The sequence below is a fragment of the Scylla paramamosain genome, chromosome 41 (genome assembly GCF_035594125.1).
Source record: "Scylla paramamosain isolate STU-SP2022 chromosome 41, ASM3559412v1, whole genome shotgun sequence".
Classification (NCBI taxonomy): Eukaryota; Metazoa; Arthropoda; class Malacostraca; order Decapoda; family Portunidae; genus Scylla; species Scylla paramamosain.
This window is the reverse complement of record NC_087191.1, coordinates 9,648,664-9,674,466: the sequence shown is the minus strand read 5'-3', so window position 1 is coordinate 9,674,466 and position 25,803 is coordinate 9,648,664. Positions and strand designations below refer to the sequence as shown.

At 39.4% G+C, this 25,803-nt stretch overlaps 1 protein-coding gene across 14 annotated transcripts in view; it reads left to right on the top strand.

The window, feature by feature from the left end:
- The first annotated feature begins 8,315 nt into the window (after positions 1-8,315).
- LOC135092941 (uncharacterized) overlaps positions 8,316-25,803 on the top strand; it is a 393,086-nt gene continuing 375,598 nt past the window's right edge. For 12 of the 14 annotated variants that reach the window (XR_010263124.1, XR_010263132.1, XR_010263131.1 and 9 more), the window contains exon 1: positions 8,316-8,445. The gene's annotated coding sequence lies outside the window, so the exon portion shown is untranslated. The remainder of the gene's footprint in view (positions 8,446-25,803) is intronic. The other 2 variants (XR_010263126.1, XR_010263129.1) reach the window with 2 other exon arrangements.

The window sequence follows — 25,803 nt, the reverse complement described above, 5'->3', positions numbered from 1 at the left end:
TGTGTTATCTCTATACGAATCTTTACACACGTGACTGTAGAAAGAAAACGAGATTGAAGCTTCGAAATGGTGATAGGCGTGCACAAACCTTAGAGAGAGAGAGAGAGAGAGAGAGAGAGAGAGAGAGAGAGAGAGAGAGAGAGCGCACTAACACTTACAGTCATTAACCTCTTTCCATGCAGCAAGTCAATTGGAAGAGAGATAAGAGATCAGAGAGAGAGAGAGAGAGAGAGAGAGAGAGAGAGAGAGAGAGAGAGAGAGAGAGAGAGAAAGGAGGAAAGTGATAAAAGAAAGATAAAAGAAAAGGTTAAGAGGTTGATCCATGAGGTAACACTTAATAAGACTACTACTACTACTACTACTACTACTACTACTACTACTACTACTACTGCTACTACTACTACTACTACTACTACAAGAGGAAGAGCAACAACACCACCACCACCAGCACCACCACCACTACCACCAACACTTTTACACCTGTGCCAATTCTCTCACCTATCAATTAGCATCGCAACACGTGGCACCTTTAATACCTGTAATTACACTCTTCAAAATAAGCTGCCAAGGTAATTGTTCTGAAGGAAAGTGTTTATTTTGTTAAGTTATCTCTCTAGTTTAATTTTTTTTCTGTTTATTACTATTATTTTCTCTTGCTACCACTTCTTTCTGTCTCCTCTACTTCTTCCTCCTCCTCCTCCTCCTCTTTTTCGTTTTGTTTTCTTTTTACTCCCTATCTCCTATCTCTTCCTGGTACTCGTCCTATTCCTCCTCCTCCTCCTCCTCCTCCTCCTCCTCCTCCTCTTCCTCCTGCCAGTGTTTAGGGAAATGAACCAGAAAAATAATAATAGGAAATAATGACACTGCAATTAAGTAGGTAACAGTAGCAGAGGCAGCAGCAGCAGTAGTAATAGTAGTAGTAGTAGTAGTAGTAGTGATAATATAATGATAAAAAACTGCACCAAAATTAACAACAACAACAACAACAACAACAATAACAACAACAACAACAACAATAATAACAACACGACCCTTCACTAAACCACCGGCCTGTTCTAATGACGTATTCTTAGACCTTCGTAATGCAAAACTTTTCAATGCACACGACTTATTAATTAACGCGAAAGGTGAAGGAGAAATTTTGGCTAATGACGTCAGAGAGAGAGAGAGAGAGAGAGAGAGAGAGAGAGAGAGAGAGTCAAATCACGAAACATTCACATATCAGCACCTCAACACGACAAAAATAAAATGAAATACAATAAAAGTACATACATAATTAACTAAACAAATCAATAAAATAATAAAAAAAAAAAATAGACGTATAAAATTCAAGTTCTTTAATGAGAGAAAGGTTTGTTATTAAATCTCAAAACTCTGAAGAATCTGCCTCCCAGACTGCTCTATTTAAATCCCTAACACTTGGTAAACAAAAACGTGCACTTCCCTTCATCACCACCACTCTCTGGGTATAAATAAAATCAGGTGTGTATGTTCATTGTTTCTGAGCTCTAAAGATTTTTTTAATTTTTTTTTATTTCCACTAACCAGGGAAATTTTAATGTGCTCGATGACCATTGACCCAAGAGGAGGACGAGGAGGAGGAGGAGGAGGGAGAAGAAGAGTAAGAGGAAGAAGAGCAAGAATAAGAACAAGAAGAACAAAGACAAGAACAAGAAGAACAAGGACAAAAACAAGAAGAACAAGGACAAGAACAAGAAGTTGAATAAGAATAAGAAAGAAAAGGAATAATAATAATAATAAGTGCATTTGAAGATGGAGGTCTTGCTGTACTTCTAACACTTAAAGAAAATCATCACTTTTTATTACCGGTCTAAAAGCAAAAAGCTCTTTACTATTAACTTTTGACTGCTAATACGCTCATAAACAACAGCTGCTAAACCTAACGTAACCTAACCTAATGTTACTTAACTTAACCGAACCATAAACATTGCTAAACCTAACCTGACCTTACCTAACTGAACCTAACCTAACCTAAACTAAACTTAACCTAACGATAAACAACATTAGCTAAACCCAACCTAACTTAACCTAACCTAACAAAACCAAAGAAGAAAGTCCAAAATAGAAGGAAATATCTGCCATATCACTGTGCATGTTTGGAAGAGAGGTAAGTTATAGGAGGAAAATTTTAGAACTGCAATAATGAGAGGAGGTCAGAAGAGAATTATGAAGAGACGAATGATAAGTTATTTCACCTGTTCGAATCTTGAGTTAGGTTGCATCGTGTGGTACCCTTAAGTGGAGACGGAACAGGAAAAAAAATAAATAAATAAATAATAAAATCAATCAATCAATCAATCAAAGAAGGACGAAAAACGAAGTTGGAAGAATAAATAAGAAAAATAAAACAAAACAGGTAAGAAATATGAAAAAAACATAAAACAAGACACCTGTAGCCTTTCAATCCGTGGAATTACCTGAGTTTAATTATTAACACACTACACCTTTCCCTACCTGCGTGGATTGGTTGACATCCTCACCTGTTTAATTAGCGATACCTGTGCTTGATTAATATTATCTGGACTACACCTGCTCTGACTTCTCGACACTCCCACCTGTTCATTTGTGTACACCTTCACCTGTTGACTGTCACCTGTGAATATTACTTTACACCTGGGCAGATTAATTAATATCTTCACCTGTGACTTACATGTACAGATGGACGAGCTCACCTGTGTTTAATTAGTGCTGACCTCACCTGTACACACCCTCACACACTCTCTCTCTCTCTCTCTTACTCTCACCTGTCACGCATCTTGCCTTCAGTACCTCCCGCCGACGTGTGTGACTCACTACTACTACTCTCTCTCTCTCTCTCTCTCTCTCTCTCTCTCTCTCTCTCTCTCTCTCTCTCTCTCTCTCTCTCTTGCTTTCCCTCCCTCTCACTCTCTCCTTCCCTCACTTCTCTCCCCTCTACCTCTCCCTTCCAACCATTCATCTCTCCCCTCTCCCCTCTCCCTGTTCTCTTCACGCCTCTCTCACCTTTTCCTCCTCCCCTTCCTTCCCTCTCTCCCTCCCTCTCTCTCCGTCCCCATTTCTACTTGTGAAGGTGAATGAACTGATCATTTCTCCTCCTCCTCCTCCTCTTCCTCCTCCCCTTCCTCCTCCATAGGCCTCCTCCAATTTATTCACGAGGTGTGGAAGGAAGGAAGAGTGAGATTATAGTCTCTCTCTCTCTCTCTCTCTCTCTCTCTCTCTCTCTCTCTCTCTTACATTCACGCACAGAAATGAGTAACTTAATAAATAAACAACCAAATGAAATAGTAAATACATACAGTAATTTACAATAATTTTATGTCACCAGTTCGAAAAAAAATAAATAATAATTTGTGCGAGAACTAAATAAAAACAAAAGAATCGGAACTTTGCTCAAACCACTTCACGATCTGCTCTTCCTCTGCGCACCCAAGGAAGTCAGGAAGAGTGGGTAAGGAAGTTAATGAAAGTTAAAAAAAAAAAAAAATGTGGAGATGTAGACAGTAGACAAAATAAAAATTAATTAAGGAAAAAAAAAAAAAGGAAAGTTCAGTTTAAGGTTAGGTTACGTACGGTTTCTATTATAACTTTCGTGTACTTAAATGTCATTATTCACGAATCCTTACTGAAAAAAAATAAATAAATAAGTAAAAAAAAAAACTAACGAGATGGTAAGTCTATGGTATAGTCTATGATTAAATAACACGTTTTTTATAACACCTTTTTCCTAGATACACCTGAAACCTTATCATTCCGGAAACTTTGATGTAGAATCGCACTTTATTCTGTAGCAATAGGAAACACGTAATAAAAAAATGAATAAATAAATAAATAAATAAATAAATAAATAAATAAATAAAATAGTATAGTCACCGGTTAAACTGCATACGTTTTCTATAACTCACCTCGAATGTAGATGAAGAAACTTTATCTTTCGGAAAACCTTACTGTAGAATCTGATCTTTTCTACATAATAACCAGAAACTTGAAAAAATAAAATAAAGAAAGAAAATAAAAAAAACACTCACCATAGTCTACGCTAAAATAGCACACATTCTCTGTATCTTACCTCAGACAGATGATTCCACGAAAAATCAGTGCATTTACTAAGAACACCGGTGGTTTCTAACAGTGAGAAGTAAAAACAAATATAATATCAATAAAAACACTGAAGTCTACCTTAAAATATCACAAGTTTTCTATGTCAAATAAAAAAAAATAAAGGACATTTCTAAAACTTTAATGGATTTATTAAAGAGTCGTATCATTTTTCCACTTACATAAAGTAGGAATGTGGTGTTGAATTAATAAAGAATACAATAGTCACCGCCAAAATTATAACTTTTCTAACACCTTGCCTGTAGTACACAACACCCATCAAGTTTTGTTGATTGTCAAACTTTCTCTTTTGATACGAAAGTAGCAATGAAGTGTTAAATTAATGATGAACAGAATAGTCCACGATAAAATATCACATTTTCTATGACACCTTAGCTCAAATGCAGAGAACACTATAACGTCCTATTGTTTTTTTTCTTTATAGAATTGATTTAGTAAGAGTCAGCCCAGCTTACTTGACGCATGTAGAGCATATAATACAAATAATGCTAACTCTAACAAAGATATCCCACAAGACTTTTCTGTAATTGATTTTCGTTGTTCAGAACACATTTTTCTCTAACCACTCTTAGTTTCAAAGGCCAGAGACGATTGACCAGATTTTGAAGTGTTTTCCTCTTGATATTAAAAAAAAAACAATCTTAATCTGTCACTAGCACTAAAAACAAACTTAAAAACCCGTGTAACTTTACCATGATTATTTCCAAAAGCCACAGGGATGATCAATCGAGTTTTCAAGAGTTTCTCCATTCAGTAATATAGAAATCTTGTCAATCTATCACTACTACAAGTTTGAGGGACCACATTTTATATATATATATATATATATATATATATATATATATATATATATATATATATATATATATATATATATATATATATTTTTTTTTTTTTTTGCAAATGAAAGTCTAAAAAAGCGTCGGACAAGGATGCTATTTTGGCAGTGGATGTTTGAGATCCCGACCAAATTGTCAAAAAATATACTTTGGTGTCATATGTGGATAATGAAGACAATTATAAGAGTAAACTTACAGTAAACTTTGTTACAATTTACAGGCACTGGTAGCGAGATTAGGTGTTGTCATGACATCAAGGGGCGTCAGCTGGCCAGTCAGGGGCAGTTGTAAGGAAACGGCATAGCCCTTATTTGAGAGGAAGGCGGAGGAGGTGCTGTTTGGAAAGATAAGAGGTGAATTATTAAGGTAGACAGGTAAACAGCAGTCATATGCAGTTAATTATCTGCTCACTATGCCACAATGCAAAAAACACAGGTGGTGGAAGTAGTAGTAGTAGTAGTAGTAGTAGTAGCAGAACACCAGCAGCAGCAACAGTTGGCTTGGGTTCGATTATGAGTACGAACCTAAATGTCACTGCTCTTTCCTTCTTCCTTATACTTTCACACACACACACACACACACACACACAAAGCTACATACCTATCTATTAATTACCTAACCTAATACAAATTCCCTTTTCTTCTTCTTCCTCCTTCATTTCATTTCATTTCTTCTTCCTTCCTTCCTTTCCCTTCTCACTCCTTCTCCCTTCCTTCACATATACAGCATTTCACAAGGATAAACTCAGGTGCTTCATTTGTCCCTTCTTTGTGCTCGGTTACATACACATCTGTACGTCACTCGAGGCGAAAATGTTTCATACGTAGCTTGACTTATTACCATTTGCAAAGTTTCCTATTCTCTCTCTCTCTCTCTCTCTCTCTCTCTCTCTCTCTCTCTCTCTCTCTCTCTCTCTCTCTCTCTCTCTCTAAATGTAGTTCTTTTCACTGGTTTTCATTATACAAATCATTGCATTATCACAAAACACACACACACACACACACACACACAAAGGCGAGGAAGGGAGGAGAGGTAAGGGTGAGAGAGAGAGAGAGGTCCTGGCAGAGGTTATAGGGGGCAGGGAAGAGCAGGTTGTGGAGGAAGGGGATGGGGGTTTACCAGTCTTGGCCTCACACACACACACACACACACACACACACACACACACACACACACACACACACACATGAAAAATATTTGAAAAATAGTGGAAATTATGCTAAATATTGGCTTCTTAACATTTTCTTGTTTTTCTTTTCCTCCTTCTCCAGCCTCAGTAATAATGAGTTTTTTTTTTTTAAAGAACACAATAAAAAATATTGGAACAAACAAAATGAAAAAAAAAAACATTCTAGAATACACAAATCTGATTTATCACGAATGAAAAAACACTTTAAAAAATCTGAACTATTTTTACAAACGATTAAGGGTTAGCTAGCAGCTGAAATAAACAAATAAAAAAGATTACAAAACGTCACTTTTTCCACTTCTAACATGCCTATAAATCACTCTAAAAGTCCACATATTTAACTCAACACGAAGAAAAAACACTTTGAAAACTATGAGCAATTTTAAGAAGCAATAAAATCTTAACTAGCGGCTGAAATAAAAAAAAAAACTTGTGTTACGATATGAAAAAGGTCGCCGAAAAAAAACAACAGTTATTTAGACACAAACAACCTCATAATCAGCCTGTTTCCCCGAACACACATACGGAAAACACTCAAAACATTACTAAATATTTTTAGAAACTATAAAATCCTACTTAAGAGCCAAAATATACAAGTTAAGGCTATAGAAATAATATTGAATCGGGCCAGACTCTGGCAAACCATCATGGCGGCTGGAGGGACCTCAGCTGAAAACTAAGATGGTTGCCATCCCTTCTCACTTACTCGTATTCTTTGGGGTTATTTTGGAGGTTATTTATCTATTTTTCGATTAATTTCGGCTGCGTGAGTGAGTGAGTGAATGAGGTAGTGTGTGTGTGTGTGTGTGTGTGTGTGTGTGTGTGTGTTACTTCAAGACAGATAACATCCGCCTCTTCTCCCATCTACTGCTTCCTACCTCCTCCCTGCCCGTGTCACCCCACTCAGCTAGACATGTTGCTCCATGGCTTACAATAAGTGAGAGATGAAGCAGATAATGACTCATATAGGGGACGAAATGTCTCTACCTCAGCTGACAGTTTGTTTACATATTGACGACCCATCAATATCTGGCTAAATTTCCAGCTGTTTCCGGATTCAGGCGTAAAATAAAACCTAGAAATAAACCAATAACCTAAAAAAATACCCAAATACCGAATAATAAAGCTTAAAATAATGAATAAGAGAAGGAACCTAAAGGCCGCGGGATGAAGACGGTGTTATGGCGAAAGCAGTAAGGTTGACTGAGGCCAGGCTGACACCGCTGGACTCATCCTCAAATATTCGTGCCTCTCTGGTGCTGCTTGGCGGTGTTTGGTGCAGGGAGAAGCTGCCGGGAATATGGTAATTCTGGTCACTAGAGTGTGTGTGGCAAGACTGACCAGCAGCGCGACCAAAACACTCAAGCTGTCTGTCCTCCCTCCTCACCGCCACCTACCCTCTCTTTCCCTCAGCCCACCCCGCACACACACATACATACACATACATACTCACACAGACAGACTGCCGGCAAAGTTGACATGGTATCATATAATGTCAGATAATATAGATACCCCTATCCACACCCCTTAATATATCTCTTCGCATCCCTGCTCCCCATACACTATGTGACATAACTCCTGGTCTCCCCACCTTCCTCCGTTAATGTCATCCACTGGCACCACACCCAGGTGACTAAGCAAACACCAAATTATTAATGACGATATAGTTTTCTCGTTATATCATATGTTACGGCTGGTAAGAGAGAGAGAGAGAGAGAGAGAGAGAGAGAGAGAGAGAGAGAGAGAGAGAGAGAGAGAGAGAGAGATTTTATATGCAAAAGTAATTATATATCTGTTATTCTACTAGGTAGATTAATGTGGGGCGATATGTGGCGATGTAGGAAGAGACGGGATTGAGATGGGATGGGTCGGGGGGGAGGTCTGCCTCGCTACACTCGCCCCATCCCCCAGTTCCCTAATATAACCTAACATACTATTATTACCTAAGAAAATAAAAGAAAAGAAAAGAAAAAAAACAAACAGATGCGTTTGTTTGTGCGTTTGTCTGTGCGTTAACATGCTTTTCATCGGCATTAGCACTGCGGAGGAATCCACAGCAGGGGTACCACACTTCCCGACTCAATCAAGGAACACCGTCTGCCCCGAGCCACGTGATACTGACCAATCACAGACGTGGAAGCACCAGCAGTAGCCAATCAGCTCTCAGATCACCAGAGAAGAAAGAAAACGAGATGTCTTTCTTTGTCATTCCCAAGTGTAGCTGCGTTGGAGTCGGACGTGGTGCGTGGCGTGCGTTTGTGTGCGTTTTATAAGGTCCTGTGCGTGTTGTGATGAGCAGAGGTAAGGTGAGTACTCTGTGTGTGTGTGTGTGTGTGCATAACTTCGTATTAGTATTGTGATGTTCCTTCCACCTCGTTATTTTCCCTCCCTTCTTCCTCTTCTTGTTCATCATTGTCGTCATCACTTTAATTATCATCTTCATCATCATTATCTACCATGTTCTTTATTGCATTTCTTCATTCTAGTTCTTTCCTGTATTTTTTCCTATTCCTCCCATTCCTTTCATTTATTTCTTTCCCTTTCGCCTGATTCTTGTCTTCCCACCACCACCACCACCTCTTCTCCTCCTCCTCCTCCTCCTCCTCCTCCTCCTCCTCCTCCTCCTCCTCCTCTCTCCTCTTCCTCTTCTTCTTCTTCTTCTTCTTCTTCTTCTTCTTCTATTCCCCTTTTAAGTTATACATAGATCGAATAAAAGAAGGAAGAAAAGGCGAAGCAGAGAGAGAGAGAGAGAGAGAGAGAGAGAGAGAGAGAGAGAGAGAGAGAGAGAGATAGTTACCTTGTTCCCTTGTTATTTCTCTACTTATCCCTGTTGCTTTGTTTCCTTGTTACGTATTTCTCTCTATCTTTTTTACTTTTATTTTCATTTATATTTTGTTTATTATTTACCCTTTATTAATTTCCATTTTCTCCTTTTTTTCTTCATTTTTCTTTCTTCTACCTCCTCGTTTACCTCTCTCCCCCTCCTCTCCTCTCGTCCTCTCCCTCTCTCCTTCCTTCCTTATTCCCTTGTTCCCTTGTTTTTATTACTCTTTATCATCCTGTCTCTTTTCTGCGCATTTAATCTATTTTTTTAAATTTTAATTTCTAGATTTATTGTTTATTATTGCTTTGTCTTCCTCTTTTTATCCTTTTCACTTCCTTTTCTTTTCTCTCCTTCCTTTCCGTCCCTCCCCTCGCTCCTTTCTATTCCTCCCTCGTTCCTCTCCTCCCTTCCTCCTCCCCTCGCTTCTCCTCTCTCCTCCTCTGCCTCTTGATCCTTTCTTCTCCCCTCCCTCCCTCCCTCTCCTACGTTTCCTCCCTTCTCTCTTTCCTACCCATCTTTCTTATTCCTCCTCCTCCTCCTCCTCTCTTTCATTTATCTCATTTCTTCACTGTATATTTCGTTTATTGAATTTAAAATGTTTAGTATCACCACCACCACCACCACCACCACCACAACCTCCACCACCATATCACGCAATGTAGTAAGACCTGTTAGTAGTAATAGTTGTAGTAGATGTTTTCTATACAATGAAGGTTTTTAAGTGACAAAATAAGGGGAGTTGTTTTGGGTGAAGTGAAGGAAAGTGAAGGACTGATGAAAAAATGAGGCAAATCTATTGTTCATTCAGAAAATAAGGGCGACATTAATAATACGCAGTAGTCTCCCCCCCCCCCCCCCCCCCCCCTCTCTCTCTCTCTCTCTCTCTCTCTCTCTCTCTCTTCCTCTCTCTCTCTCTCTCTCTCTCTCTCTCTCTCTCTCTCCATTCAGAAATGAAACCACATTTATAATACGCTTCCTTCCTTCCTTCCTTCCTTCCTTCCTTCCTTCCTTCCTTCCTTCCTTCCTTCCTTCCTTCCTTCCTTCCTTCCTTCCTTCCTTCCTTCCTTCCTTCCTATCCCCCTCCCCCCCTCTCTCTCTCTCTCTCTCTCTCTCTCTCTCTCTCTCTCTCTCTCTCTCTCTCTCTCTCTCTCTCTCTCTCTCTCTCTCTCTCTCTCTCTCTCTCTCTCTCTCTCTGACCTGTGTGTGTGTGTGTGTGTGTGTGTGTGTGTGTGTGTGTGTGTGTGTGTGTGTGTGTTTACCTGTGCATTCAGATATCAATGGGCTTAGATAAAAAATTTATTACTAATTTGGGGCAGGTTATTGTGATGTCCGCCGCGCACTTGCCCATTCACCTGGACCGGGGAAGCAAACTCACCTGCCCACGCCTTACCTGCGAAAATTAATCCCCGGGAAATATTAGTTGGTTCAGTTCTCGTCGCTATTTCTAGTTACCGCAAAATTTTGACTCTGGTTCTAGGTGCTAATAATAATTGTGGGTTTGAAGTTTTAGAGAGAGAGAGAGAGAGGAGAGAGAGAGAGAGAGAGAGAGAGAGAGAGAGAGAGAGAGAGAGAGAGGTAAGGATATAGGAAGAGAGGGAGAGGGGATAGGATTAGAGAGGAAGGGAAGAGAGAGAGAGGAAGGCAAGAAGATGGAGACGGGAGGGGAGGAGGGAAGGGAGAGAAAGCGAGGGGAAATAGTGGGAAGAGAGAGATGAAGGAAGGGAGTTGGAGAGAAGAGGGGAGGAATGGAGGGAGAGAGGAAAATTTCATAGTGGAGGAAACGAGGAGGGGAGTAAGGTGCGGGGAAGGAGGGAAATGAGAGAGAGGGAGAGGAGAGAAAATACGTGAAGGGACGCGAGAGAGAGGGGAAGAGAGAAAGGGAGATATGAAAGACGGGAAGGAGAAAAAGAGAGGGAGGAATAGAAAATAGGAGAGGGGAGGGAGAGGAAGGGAATAGATGGGAAGAGGAAGCAGGAAGAGAAGGGAAGGGAGAAGGGAGAGAGGTAGGGAAGAGAGGAAAGAGAAAGGTAGGCAGACGAAGGGAAGAAGAGAGAGAGAGGTAATAGAATGGAGAGAGAGCAGGGAGGGTAGAGAGGGAGGAGAGGGAGGAGTAGGGAGAGGAAGGGAGAGGGGGAAGATTAAAGTAGGGGATTGTAGGGATTTCCATAATCGCTCCTGTTCTTTCGAAAGGAAACTGTGTATTTATTTGTGCCTCTGTAATACAAGGGTTAATTGTGATGAGTTTGGTGTGTGGACTCCAATTTTATTTTTTCGTTCCTGTGTTTCACCTTTCAAATACCCAAAAACCTACCCCAAATAGCGCCAGTATTATAATCCTTCAGGCTTCATTAATACTCTCCTGTGGAAATATACCCATCATTACGTAAAAATACCATTGGAAACTAAAGTAAATAGGTAAAAATGCAAGCTACTTCAAAAATATATTAGTTTGCCATTATTATCTCCGTTTTCTTTGGTGTATTTTAAAGGGTAACGTGTATATAATGGATATTTCTGGTTTATTTACGTTGCCTCCCCCTTGACACGGGCTGATGCGAGGGGCACCGCGGTTCTCTCATCCTGACACGGCCCAGGAAACACGGCAGAGGGGATGAAAAGGAGGTAGTGAGGCGAAGAGTGAACGCGTGGTACATAAATTATTATTAGTATTTTTGTTGTTGCTGTTGTTATATTTGTTGTTGTTGTTGTTGTTGTTGTTGTTGTTGTTGTTGTTGTTGTTCGTAGGGTATTATTACAGGTGCTACTACTACTACTACTACTACTACTACTACTACTACTACTACTACTACTACTACTACTACTACTACTACTACTACTACTACTACTACTACTACTACTACTATTTATCTTCGTAGTATTCTTTTCTTGTTCTTGTTGTTAATTTTGTTTATTGTTCTTGTTCTTTTTGTTGTTTGTGTTGTTTTTGTTCTTGTTCTCTTTCATCATCACCATCATCATCATCACCACCACCACCACCACCACCACCACCACCACCACCACCACCACCACCACCACCACCACCACCACCACCACCACCACCACCACCACCACCACAACAGCAACAACAACCTCTCAATACCTCGGTGACACTAAAAGATCAAACTCGTCATCTAATTATCCGCGAGTGTCTTTGAATAATGGAATCTAATTAAATAAACGTCATATGATGAGAGGGAGGGATGAGGGAGAGAGGGAGAGGGAGGGATGAAAGAGGGAGAGAGGAAAAGGGAGGGATGAGGGAGAGTTGAGAGAGAAAGAGAGAGTAGTGTGTGAAGAGAATAAGTTGACAGGAAATAAGGGAGAGGAGGAGGAGGAGGAGGAGGAGGAGGAGGAGGAGGAGGAGGAGGAGGAGGAGGATAAAGAGGAGAAGTTGGAGGTTGAGAGAAAGAGGAGGAGGAGGAGCAACAGGAGGAAGAGGAGGAAGATAGAAATAGAAACAGGAGGCGGAAGAGAAAGAGAGAAGGAACAGAGGAGGAGGAGGAGGAAGAGACAAGAGCATAAGGAAATTAAAAAAAGATAAGACGAAATGGGAAAAGAGAAGTGAACACATAACGAGAGAGAGAGAGAGAGAGAGAGAGAGAGAGAGAGAGAGAGAGAGAGAGAGAGAGAGAGAGACAAACACTTAGGCAACAGCAAAAGTTATATTTTTAAATTAATGAACGAAAGTGAAGGGAAAACAGGTGATGAAAAGTAATAAGAAAAAATACGAAATAGAAAAAATGAAAAGAATAGCAATAAATAAGTAAAAAAAAAAGGAAAAAGAAGGGAATGTTTAGTGAATGCAAGGTAAAAGTAATGAAAATAAAATGAAGAGATAAACTGAAATAAAAAAAGTTAATAGATAAAATAAATAAATAGACGAAGAGCTGATAAAAGGAGTAAATAGGATATACAATAGAAAAAAATAATGTAGAGGAAAATAAAATGAAGATAAGCTGAAAAGAAAAAGTTAGAGAAAATATTGAAATGAACGAACAAATACCTAAAAAAAGAAGTTCAGATTTATAAATAACAAGAAATACAGGTAAATAAATAAATGAATAAAAAAATAGCGAATTATAAGCTTGAGGTAGATTTAACTTGCTGAACAGTGTGTGTGTGTGTGTGTGTGTGTGTGTGTGTGTGTGTGTGTGTGTGTGTGTGTAGAGATGATCCAGGTATTAGATATATAGGATAGGTGAGAAGAGCGTGGGAAAGTTGTTGTTGCTGTTGTTGTTGTTTTGTTGTTGTTGTTGTTGTTTTATTAGTGTTTGTATATTTTTTCTCCATTTCTCTCATTTCCTTTCTCCTTTTATATCCCAACACACCTTTTTCTCTTACATCATTCTCTCTCTCTCTCTCTCTCTCTCTCTCTCTCTCTCTCTCTCTCTCTCTCTCTCTCTCTCTCTCTCTCTCTCTCTCTCTCTCTCTCTCTCTCTCTCTCTCTCTCTCTACTCTCATACATCTCCCTGTCTCTCTGTCTCCTCCCTATCCATCTCCCTTTTTATGTCCCTCTACCTTCCTCCTCCTCCTCCTCCTCCTCCTCCTCCTCCTCCTCCTCCTCCTCCTCCTCCTCCTCCTCCTCTATCTCCTCATAATCCATCTCTCCCATCATCTCGCTTTATCCTTTCCATACATCTTTCCCTTTCCTCCTCCTCCTCTCCACTCCCCCTCCACTCCTTCCTTTCCTCCACCTACTCTTCCCTCCTTCGTACTGGGGGGGGGAGCGAGGAAGGAAAGGATTAAGAGAGTAGGAATAAAAAAAAATATATGGAAATTTACTAAGATTTTGCGTGTTGTTACGAAAGAAAGGAAATATTTTCACTCATTATTTGTTTCGTTTTTATTATGGTTATTATTATTGTTATTTTTTTTATTTTTATTTATTTTTTGGTTTAGTTACTCCTTTTGATTTTTCATATGAAGGAAATGTAAAGAAAACGTGATATTTTTTTTACGTAAAGAAAATGGAATCGTGCGTGTGTGTGTGTGTGTGTTATTGCTCAAACTTTCCCACGTATACTTACATTGCATTCTCTCTCTCTCTCTCTCTCTCTCTCTCTCTCTCTCTCTCTCTCTCTCTCTCTCTCTCTCTCTCTCTCATTACAGTAATTCGTCATTTGCATATTCAGTACACGACTGTATCCACGTGTACGCTCCACACACACACACACACACACACACACACACACACACACACACACACACACACACACACACACACACACACACACACACACACACACACACACACACACACACACACACACACACACAGTTGATTTATAGTTCCCGGTAAACACAACACTTTTTTTTGTCCCTTGTTTTGCACCTGAATGAATAACCAGGTGTAATCTATGCTACTCATGTATAATTGGCCAGGTGTTGTTGTTGTTGTTGTTGTAGTTGTTGTTGCTGGTGCTGGCTTGATGTAAAGGTGTGATGAAAGGTGTACTAAAAGGGTTTATTTATGTATGTAGATGCTTTTATGTATTAGTGGGGTAGAAATTTAAGGGTGTTTAGATTTGACAAAAAACGGAGGTGATAAGAGTAAAGTTATTTAACTGATTATGTAAGAGGAAACTATATTGGTACTTCTGTTACTTTTACTACTACTACTACTACTACAACCTACCGTACTACCATTTCAACTATTACTACTCAACCTACCGTATACCATTTCAACTACTACTACTACTACTACTACTACTACTACTACTACTACTACTACTGCTACTACTGCTACTGCTGCTGCTGCTGCTATCACCTTAACAATATAAGTATACTCAGAGGTCAGTGTTGATGTCTTGTAGTCGAAGAAAAAGAAAACCTACATTTTTAAACCCCACCACCACCACCACCATCATCATCATCATCATCATCATCATCATCATCATCATCATCATCATCATCATCATCATCATCATCATCATCATCATCATCATCATCATCACCACCACCACCACCACCACCACCACCACCACCACCACCACCACCACCACCACCACCACCACCACCACCACCACCAATTAAGATGAAAAAAAAAGGATGAAAGTCACTGAAACCTCCAATGAATTATTAACGACCACATTTAAGACATCTAATCAACAAGAGTGATAGAGACAAAAAGAAGAAAGAAAAGAATAATCATCCCTTCAGTAACAACATTAGCTGGCAAAAAGAAAACAGGAGGAGGAGTAACTTGAGAACTTTTCCTCTTTGTTTCTCTGTTATTAGTCGGCTTTCCTCGTGTCACGCAAAAGGAGGAAGAAAAAAAAGGTTAGTAATGACCAAGAATACTTAAGTTACCCATGCAAAGTTTTCTGTGGTGTGTAAGGTTGCTCTCATCACCCTGGCAACGGGACCACAAATACTCTCTCTCTCTCTCTCTCTCTCTCTCTCTCTCTCTCTCTCTCTCTCTCTCTCTCTCTCTCTCTCTCTCTCTCTCTCTCTCTCTCTCTCTCTCACCTGTCACCATTAGCGGGAAAATATGGCGGAGTATTAATCTTCATCTTGACCTCCCTTCGACGAGGGTTGAGATGTATGGCGACCGCGATAGACAGACACAGACGGACAGACAGAAAGAGAGAGAGACAGACAGATAGATGTATGGGCAGATGGATGAACGGGATTAATGGATAGAGAAGTAGACAGATGAATGAATAGATATTTAACTTTTCTAACATAATGACGGACAGACAGATGGACGGATAGATAAACGGAAAGATAGACAGATAGATAAACCGACAAATAGACGGATAGACAGTCTTAGATAGAGTAATAGACAGACAGACAAACAAAGATAGACAAACGGAGACGAACAGACAGACAGACAGAAGGATAGACAGACGAACAGATGTACCACGAAGGAGCTCAAGATAGGGAAGAAAAGGTAGATACTGGATAGATATAATTAGCGTGACGGACAGGTAAATTAAGCGGAAGGACAGGTAAAGATAGACACATGGGAAGCAGTAGACAGGCAGGGTTACTCATTGATCGGCTTGAAATTAAATATATTGTTGACTTTTAGGTCTAAGTGGTATTAAGGTCTATAAATGGTAAAGGGGACATAGCAAGGGTGACGTAAGCAAAATTCTCAGGAACAGGAATGGGGGGATTCTGGAAGGGGAAGGAGGTGGAAGGGAGTGATGGGAGGGAAAGGTTGTAGAGAGGGTAGGGGTGGGAGGGAGAGGGATGGAAGGGAAAGAGGAGGATTAGTCAGTAATCAGGATTGAAAAATAAGTAGTGGGTTTAAGGTTGAAAAGTTAGATTTAAAAGAGATAGGAAGGAATTGTTTCTCAAAAAGTGTTAGATGATTGGAATGGACTCAAGTAATTAGATTGTTATTACTGAGTCTTTATGGAGTTTTAAAAGAATATTCGGATTTATGGATGGGGATGATAGTGGAAATAGGTGGGTGTGTTTCATAAAGAGACTGCCACGTGTAGGTCTGGTGGCTTTTTGCAGCTTTTTATTTATTTTTTTTATGTTCTTTGGTGTTTTTTTGGATTGTTTACTAATTGGTATAAAGTAAGCATACAGTTGATATATGTAGAAAGAAATCTTATGAAAAATGTATAATGTATTTTTTTTATATAGTTTCTTCTTCTTCTTCTTCTTCTTCTTCTTCTTCTTCTTCTTCTTCTTCTTCTTCTTCTTCTTCTTCTTCTTCTTCTTCTTCTTCTTCTTCTTCTTCTTCTTCTTCTTCTTCTTCTTCTTCTTCTTCTTCATTTTCTTGTTCTTGTTCTTTCTTTCTTTTTCTTTCTTTTATTCTTTATTTTAGATTATGAACACGTATTTAGTTAAAGTAATATCAACAAACAATTTTTCAGAATACTGTAGAAAAAAATAATACATGGACGTACAAAAAAACAAAACAAAAAAAAAGGAAGTGGTTATTTTTATCTCTTCTAAACTGCAGAAATAATTTAGTGACTAAGACAACAATAAATGTGTAATGAATTGTACGCGAATGTGGAAAGAAAAGCCAGGCAGTGAAAGGGAAAGCCAATGAAAGGAGAGAAGAAAAAATAATCACATGCCTTAAAAATAACGTTTCCCGAATGTTTGGGCGGTGTGACATGTTTTCCAAGGATTTCAGTCACCGACAACAAGAGGAAAGTAAAAGAGTTAGAGGGAAAAATAATCACTAAGTCTCAAAATAACCCAGTTTTTTAAGATATATAGACAGAGAGACAAATATATAAACTTTCCAAGGATTTCTGTGACCGTCTGTAAGAGGGGGGTGAAAAAAGGGGAAAAATCTAATCACGTAATATATCTTGAAAATAACATGATTTTTCTGGATGCATATGCAGTGAGATAAACGGAGAAACTTTCCATGGATTTTAATGGTAGTCAATAAGAGAGAAGTGAAAGAGTTACGGGGAAAATTATCTTCAAAATAACACGATTTTTCTGAATGCGTAGGCAGAGATAAAGTTTTCAAAAATTTTAGACAGAGAGAGAGAGAGAGAGAGAGAGAGAGAGAGAAAACAACCCTTAAAATAACTTTCTTTCTGGATGTGTGGACAGTGATACAAATATAAGGCCTTTTGAAGACTGTAGTGGTGAGTAAGAGGGAAGTCAGGCGCACAATGCTACAAGTGTCAACAGGGAGTGAGGCGGAGAGAGGGAAGGAGAGTGGAGCGTGGGTGGTGGCCGGTAACTGAACAATGATACAGGAGAGTGGGAGCTCCAGGTTAAGAGGGGATCTGATGGAAGTCTTTAAGTGGCATGAGTGATACAGCAAGGGTGACTTAAATAAAATCCTCAGGGTCAGTAATTAGGATAGGAAAGGGAATAACGTGTTCAGTTTTGCTAGAGAGAGAGAGAGAGAGAGAGAGAGAGAGAGAGAGAGAGAGAGAGAGAGAGAGAGAGAGAGAGAGAGAGAGAGAGAGAGAGAGAGAGGGGATTCTTAAATATGGTAGACGAATGGAGCTGACTCAGTAATTTAGTTCTTAGTGTAAAGTCAATAGAGAAATCTAAATGGATGATTCTGGAAACAGGTAGATGTGTTTCATACAGGGACTGCCACGTGTTGGCCTGATGGCTTCCTGCAGCTTCCCTTGCTTTTTTATATTCTTAGAACCAAAGAAGGGTGGCGTGCGTGGTAGGAAGGCTGAGATTCGGAGTACGTAGCTAATTGGATTGGAAGGCAGGTGTGTGAGGGACAGGTAAATATAGGTATTGAGATAGGAGTAGCTTGACTGTTATTGGCGATAAATGTACTGCTTAGAGAAACACAGAAATGAATGTGAATAAATAGATTAGTTCAATTCAATATTCTTTATTCACACAAGATGTGTACACAAACTAAAATACATACTAAAACTAAAAGAAAGAAAAACATTTCATTTAATTATTAAAAAAAAAAAGACATAAATTTATACTAAATTAGACAATATCATACTGAATCCGACGTCACTCGGTGCACAAAGCATCAATCAACATCTTAGTTTCCCTTACATCTAAGATTGTGGTATCACATCTATCCCTCATCAAACACAATTCACGAATTTGTGCACCAGTCCGTGCAAGTTCGTACTGGTCACACTGCAGCTGCGTCCAAACCTTATTGATGTCTCCAATATTCATATTAAATTTGTATGAAAGATATCTTACATTACTGCCCATTATTGAATGTCTTCCATAAACCCCCATTCTTCCTATTGTTCTTATAACCATATTGTCTGATGTTAATATTTGGTTTATAAAAGCAATCTCCCGTTTTGCGAACCACATTTCTGGGGGCATAACATTAGCAATGTAAGGAAGCAGACTACAGTGTGTGGTCCAGGGCAGCTTCCACACTCGACGCACTGCAACCCTCCACGCTCGGTACACCGTAATAGTAATAATGATACTACTACTACTACTACTACTACTACTATTACTAACTCATTCTTTAGACTAAAACACGAGCTTATACACAAACACAAACAAACACAGAAAAACACGAGAATTACAAACACAGACAGACAGACTGAGGTGAAGAAATATAAGGTATTAGGTTACACACACACACACACACACACACACACACACACACACACACACACACACACACACACACACACACACACACACACACACACACACACACACACACACACACACACACACACACACACACACACACACACGTAGCACTCATTGTAATTCATTATAGCCAGCACATTAAACCCTCACCCTTTCAATGGGAACAGACTGGAATGCCGCGCTGTTCTGTTCACATAGATAAAAACACACCCATTCTGTATCTATTTGTTTTCACATGGGATATACATTCACTAGATTAAAGCGTGGAGTGATTTGACTTCATACAAACACACAATCGCTTTATATACCAACCCCCCTAACCCTCTCTCTCTCTCTCTCTCTCTCTCTCTCTCTCTCTGCCTCTGTCTCTCTCCACACACCAACTATTTTATTTCCCAGGATTAATACATGTTTCGAACGTGTTTTGTGTTCATGTTATCGACTCCCAGTGTTTGATGTGCTCATGTGAATAGAGAATGATTTTTTTTTACTTTTTTTTACCTGTTGTTTCCTTTTTTTTGCATTGTAACTGCTCTTGTTTTGAATCCAAGGGGTAAATGGGCTTTTATTTATTTCTATTTATTTATTTTTTTCATCTTTTATTTTTTCATTTTATTCTTTTTCATTTGACGTAGAATATAATTGCGGTTCGCTGGGAGTGTAATTATTTTAACTCGTTGTCCTCTGTGTGTGTGTGTGTGTGTGTGTGTGTGTGTGTGTGTGTGTGTGTTAGTCTTTTATTTTTTATTGATCCTGTTATCGAGAGTCGCCCGTTAGTTAGTTAGTTCGTTAGTTCGTGCGTTGTGATTGGTCGGTGTTTGTGTGGTGTTTACGCGTCCTGTTCTCTCATTGGTTGATGCCGAGAGAGAGAGAGAGAGAGAGAGAGAGAGAGAGAGAGAGAGAGAGAGAGAGAGAGAGAGTGAGAGTGATTAATACGAAAATATGTAGAAACGGAGAGACGAAATAGGAAAGACGGTAAAAAGAGGAAAATTAGTAAAAGAGAGAGAGAGAGAGAGAGAGAGAGAGAGAGAGAGAGAGAGAGAGAGAGAGAGAGAGAGAGAGATTAGTTTTGTATAAAGGAAAATGAAAGGTAAACGAAATATTGATATACTACTACTACTACTAATAACACACACACACACACACACACACACACACACACACACACACACACACACACACACACACACACACACACACACACACACACACACACACACACACACACACGAACTATAAAGTCGTCATTAGTGATGGAGTGGGTGGAGAAGGTGGAGTGGGAGTGAGCCAGAGTGGAGGCGGCCTTGGAATACAAGAGTGAAGGCCAAAGACCCAAATAGTGGAGGAGAAGTGGAGGACTCGGGTCAAAGTGGAAGCTTGTAAATAAATATGAGGTTTTTGATCATTTCTTATGGTGGTTTGTGTATGTGGAGGGGAGGGGGAGGAGGAAGAGGAGGTATGCAAAGGTGAGGGAAGAAGAGGAGGAGGAAGGAAGGAAGGAAGGAAGGAAGGATGAGGTTAGGGCTTAGGAGGAGGAATGCAAGGGTGAGGGAGTGGAGGAGGAGGAGGAGGAGGAGGAGGAGGAGGAGGAGGAGGGAGATGTAGAGGTTATAAAAGGGATGGAGAGAAAAGAAGAAAGGAATGGGAAGAGGAAGAGGGATGAAAAAGAAGAGGAGGAGGAGAGAGAGAGGTTAGAGAAGAAGGAACCTTGATAGAAGAGGAGGAGGAGGAAGAGGAAATATAGAGGTTTGAAAACATGTCTTCCTCCTCCATTCCTCTCTTTTTCCTTCTCTCTTTTCTCTCCTTCCCTCTACACACTCTTCCTTCTTCTATTTTTGCTTTATACCTGACCTCGCCTTTCTTCCCTTCCTCCCCTTCCTTCCCTTCTGGTTCACTCCTTCCTCCCCTCTCTTCCTCCCCCTCTCTTCCTCCCCTCTCTTTCTTCCCTCTCTTCCTTCCCTGCTTCTTTTATCTTCCTTTACTCTCCCCATCTTTTCAGTCCGTCTGGTTTCTTCCTAGAAGCTCTCTCTCTCTCTCTCTCTCTCTCTCTCTCTCTCTCTCTCTCTCTCTCTCTCTCTCTCTCTCTCTCTCTCTCTCTCTCTCTCTCTCTCTCTCTCTCTCTCTCCTTGCACCTGTTGCCGTCTCATAATAAGACTCAGATAATGGCAGAAGAGAGAGAGAGAGAGAGAGAGAGAGAGAGAGAGAGAGAGAGAGAGAGAGAGAGAGAGAGAGAGAGAGAGAGAGAGAGTGTGTGTGTGTGTGTGTGTTGCGAAGGAGAGCAGAGTACGACGCAATGCAAATGGAATTCCCCGAAAGTTGTATAAAAAGTGAAAATAAAAAAAAAAGGAAGGTAGAAAACACGAAAACAAAATGCTAAGCGTAAAATGAAATAAATAAATAAAATGTATAATTGAGGTACAAGACTTTTTTCGAACTTTTCATTTTACATTTTTTTCTTTGATTTTTTTTTCGTATTTTTTGTTGTTGTTTGTTTTTATTGTTTTTTTGTTGTTTGTTTATTAATTTGTTTGTTTTCGTTGATTTATTTTTTAATGGCTTTGTTTTTTTTTAATGTTTTGTTTCCGGTTTTTTTATATAATTTATGCAGTTTTTTGTTAGATTATTCTTTTTATTTATTTAATTATTTATCATTAGCGCTCTTCCTTCTTTTCATTTATTTTCTCTACTTTTCTCCTCCTCCTCTTGTTCTACTACTACTACTACTACTACTACTACTACTACTACTACTACTACTACTACTACTACTACTACTACTACTACTACTACTACTACTACATTACAACCACCACCATTATAATTATGATTTCTGCTATCACTTAATATTATCATTACTAGCATAGTATCCATCATCGTCATCATTATCATCATCATCATCATCATCATCATCATCATTAGTACGTGTACCCAAGATATTGATAAATGTGTATCTAAATGTAAAAATCACTCATTTTATTTTTTATATTTTCATTTTCCAGATTACTTAAATTCAGTCACTTTCACATTTTCCAATTTTTCACTTTCCTGCTTGTTGAGATTGTCACCTTCACATGCGTAATTTTCATTTTCCTGATGATTTAAATACATTCACTTGCACATTTCCCTATTTTCATATACGTGGTTATCGACGAAGGAAAGTGTTGCAAGTAATTTTCGCTCCCAATGAAAAGAAAACTACTATTATGAATCACAATGACACTTTATAATGAAGGAGGAACAAGAGGGAGCGAAGGTGCTGTAGTTTGTAATGAAGGAAACACGGAGAAGGGGGGAGGGATGAGGGTTGAGGACTGGGAGGGAAAGAAGGGGGAGTGAGGGAGGAGGAGGAGGAGGAGGGGAGAAGGAAAGATGAGTTTTAATGGGAAGGTGGGTGGAAGAGAGGTAGGGAGGAAAGGTGAGAGAGGAGAGAATAGTGAAAAAGGTGAAAGGGAGGAGGTGGAGAGAAGTGAAGGTAGGGAGGAAAGATAAGAGGAGGGAGAGTGGAGGTATAGTGGTGAGGGATAGAAGAGAGAGGAGGAGGGAGAGAGGAAGAGAAGGAGGGGAATTGGGAGGTAAGGCAGAAGAAAAGGAGAGAGAGAGAGAGAGAGAGAGAGAGAGAGAGAGAGAGAGAGAGAGAGAGAGAGAGAGAGAGAGAGAGAGACACTCATCTGTAAACCCTCAGACAATGACAGACAGACACACAGGGATTAGAGAGACAGACAGACAGACAGACAGACGGACGGAATATTTTATAACCCTCCATTTCCTCTTGGTGAAGTACAATGAATAATAAAGCGACTTGTCATCTGATCCTCACTACACGGACACATTAGGCCAAGTAACTTCTCGCTGGAGGAAAAAAAAAAAAAAGGAAAAAAATGAAGCTGTACTTTTTGGAACTTGGTGGTGGTGGTGGTAGTAGTGTTGGTAGTAATAGTGTTAAGAGGAGGAGGAGGAAGAGGAGGAGAAGGAAGAGGAGGAGAGTAAGAATATAATAAAGACTAAAAGAAGAAACGAAAAATCAAGAAGTTAGGAAAAATGAAAAATAAAAAAATAGCTGGTACACAGAGAAGGCGTAGTAATAATAATAATAATAATAATAATAATAATAATAATAATAATAATAATAATGAGGAAGAGGAATTGTTGTGAAAATGAAGGCGTTGGGGGTTGTAATGGTGAAGGTAGTGGTGGTGGTGGTGGTGGTGGTGGTGGTGGTGGTACGTGATGGCTGTGGAGGAGGAAGAGCGCACCTGGGGTCACCGTACTCGGCAGGTTAATGAGCTGCCAAACTTGAGCGTGGCGTGCACTAACGAGAGGACGCCACTGCCTAACAAGGTAATTAGAGTAGTTAGTGGGGCCCCTTTAACCACCACTCTCTCTCTCTCTCTCTCTCTCTCTCTCTCTCTCTCTCTCTCTCTCTCTCTCTCTCTCTCTCTCTCTCTCTCTCTCTCTCTCTCTCTCTCTCTCTCTCTCGTCTCCTTTTCTTAATTTATTTTCTTCCCAATTCTTTCATGTTTTTTTTTTTAGTTTCTTCCTCTCTCACCTCTCTCATTTTCTTTTTTATCGTATTTTTCATCTATCCGTCTTTATTTCTTTCTTTCGTCAGTTCCTTTATTTGTTTCTTTCTTTGCCCCATCCTTATCTTGTTTTCTTCTTCCTTGGTTTCTTCTTTATCTCTCCTATACTTCTTTATTTATCTGTTTTTTTTTATTTTTACTTTCCTGATTCCTGTATTTGTTCCCTCCCTTGCTATTTCAATAATTCCTTAGTTTCTTTCATTCCTTATTCATCTCTTTTTTTCCCTTTTCTTTATTCTTTCCTTCTCTCACTCTCGTATTTACTTATTTATCTTCGTTCTCTATTTCCGTCCTTTTTCATTTCTCTAGTCCTTCCTGTTTCTCAAATTATTCTCCATTTCTTTCTCTATTTTTCTACCTTTAATATTTTGTTTCTGGATTTCACTATTTCTCTGTTTCTCTTTATATTTCTGTCAATTTCTATCTATTCCTTCTACCATTCTCTCTCTCTCTCTCTCTCTCTCTCTCTCTCTCTCTCTCTCTCTCTCTCTCTCTCTCTCTCTCTCTCTCTCTCTCTCTCTCTCTCTCTCTCTCTCTCTCTCTCTCTCTCTCTCTCTCTCTCTCTCTCTGCAAGGCCATGGAGGGGAGGCGAAAATAGAGCATTATTATGAAATTGAATGTGCAATAGATAAGGGAAGATAATGGAAAGGGAACAAAAGGGAGGAAGGTTAAAAGGACAGGTAATGAAATACGAGAGAGAGAGAGAGAGAGAGAGAGAGAGAGAGAGAGAGAGAGAGAGAGAGAGAGAGAGAGAGAGAGAGAGAGAGAGAGAGAGAGAGAGAGAGAATGGTATTAAAAATTTCACTTCTCGCTTCAAGTTGTTCTAATCTAATTTCCAGTTCTTTTAGCGCCATCTTGCTATCAGTTATTCATTTCTATATGGAAGGGAAATGGAGGAGGAGGAGAAAGTGCAGGTCAGTGTAATGAAAAAGGGGAAAGAGTGTGTTGGTTATGTGTATCCCTATTGACGTTCACTTCTTGCCTTACCTTACGTGTGTTAACTTAGCCTCACCTCTCCTTCCTTTATTTTATCCAGTTCAACATACACTAACCTGTCATTAACTAAATCAGTATCAGTTTACTTCACCTTGCCCTACCTCTCCTTACCTTTAACTCCTAAGCTGAACAATATAATCTTTCTTACCTAATCTTATCTCAGCTAACCTCTTCTTACTTCAGTCTTACCTTATTTAATGTAGCTGAACATAATCTTGCGTTATCTTACCATACCAAACCTGATTTAATCTTATCTAACCTTACCTAACCTTATCTTGACTTTCCTTATCTAAGTTAACCTAGATTACCTTTACTTTATCTTACCTTATCTAAATTAACCTTATCTACGTAACCTCACTTTATCTAAAATAATATAAACATATCTAACCTGACCTTGCTTTACCTAACTTATCGTAACCTATCTTAACCTAATTTTACCTTTCCTTACCTTATCTACTTCATTATCTACCAATGTAGGAACTATCTTCTTTCTTACTGACCTACTTATATTAACATCTACCATTAATCTTATTACCTAACCTAATCAGTCTAACATAACTTAATACAATGTAACAGAACCTAACTTAACTCAAACCAAATCCGACGAAACCAAATCTAAATTTAACTAGTGAAAGCCAACCCAGCCCAACCCAACGGAACCGAACGGAACCGAACGGAACCAAACCAAACCAAACCAAACGTAACCTAACCTAACCTAACCTAACCTAACCTAAAATAAACTAACCTGATGCAACCCAACCCAATCCAACCTAACCAAACTTTACCTAAGCACGTAATTCAGCAATAGTTTACCTCCTCTCTCGTTTTCTATTAATATTCAGCTCCAAGAGAGATAAAATGGGAGTCATTTATCAAGGCTTTTATCAGCTTTTCCTCCCCGTTTTTTTTTTTTTTTTTTACCTATTCCTGGGCCTCCCATTCCATTACCGCGCCATTATTGTCCCCCCCTCACCTGCTGGAAGGGAGGAAGGGGCGCCATAAAAGTTCATCTCTCACTTGGGAAATCTACACCTGATGGTCACTTGTTGATGCTGTTCCTCCTCTTCCTCCTACTCCTCCTCCTCTTCCTCCTCCTCCTCCTCCTCCTCTTCCTTTTCCTCTTCCTCTCTCTCCTCTTCTTTTTTTTTTTTTTTTTTCTTGTTCATGTCCTTGTTCTTGTTTTGTAATTTTTTTCTTTTCTTTTGCTTGTTGTTGTTG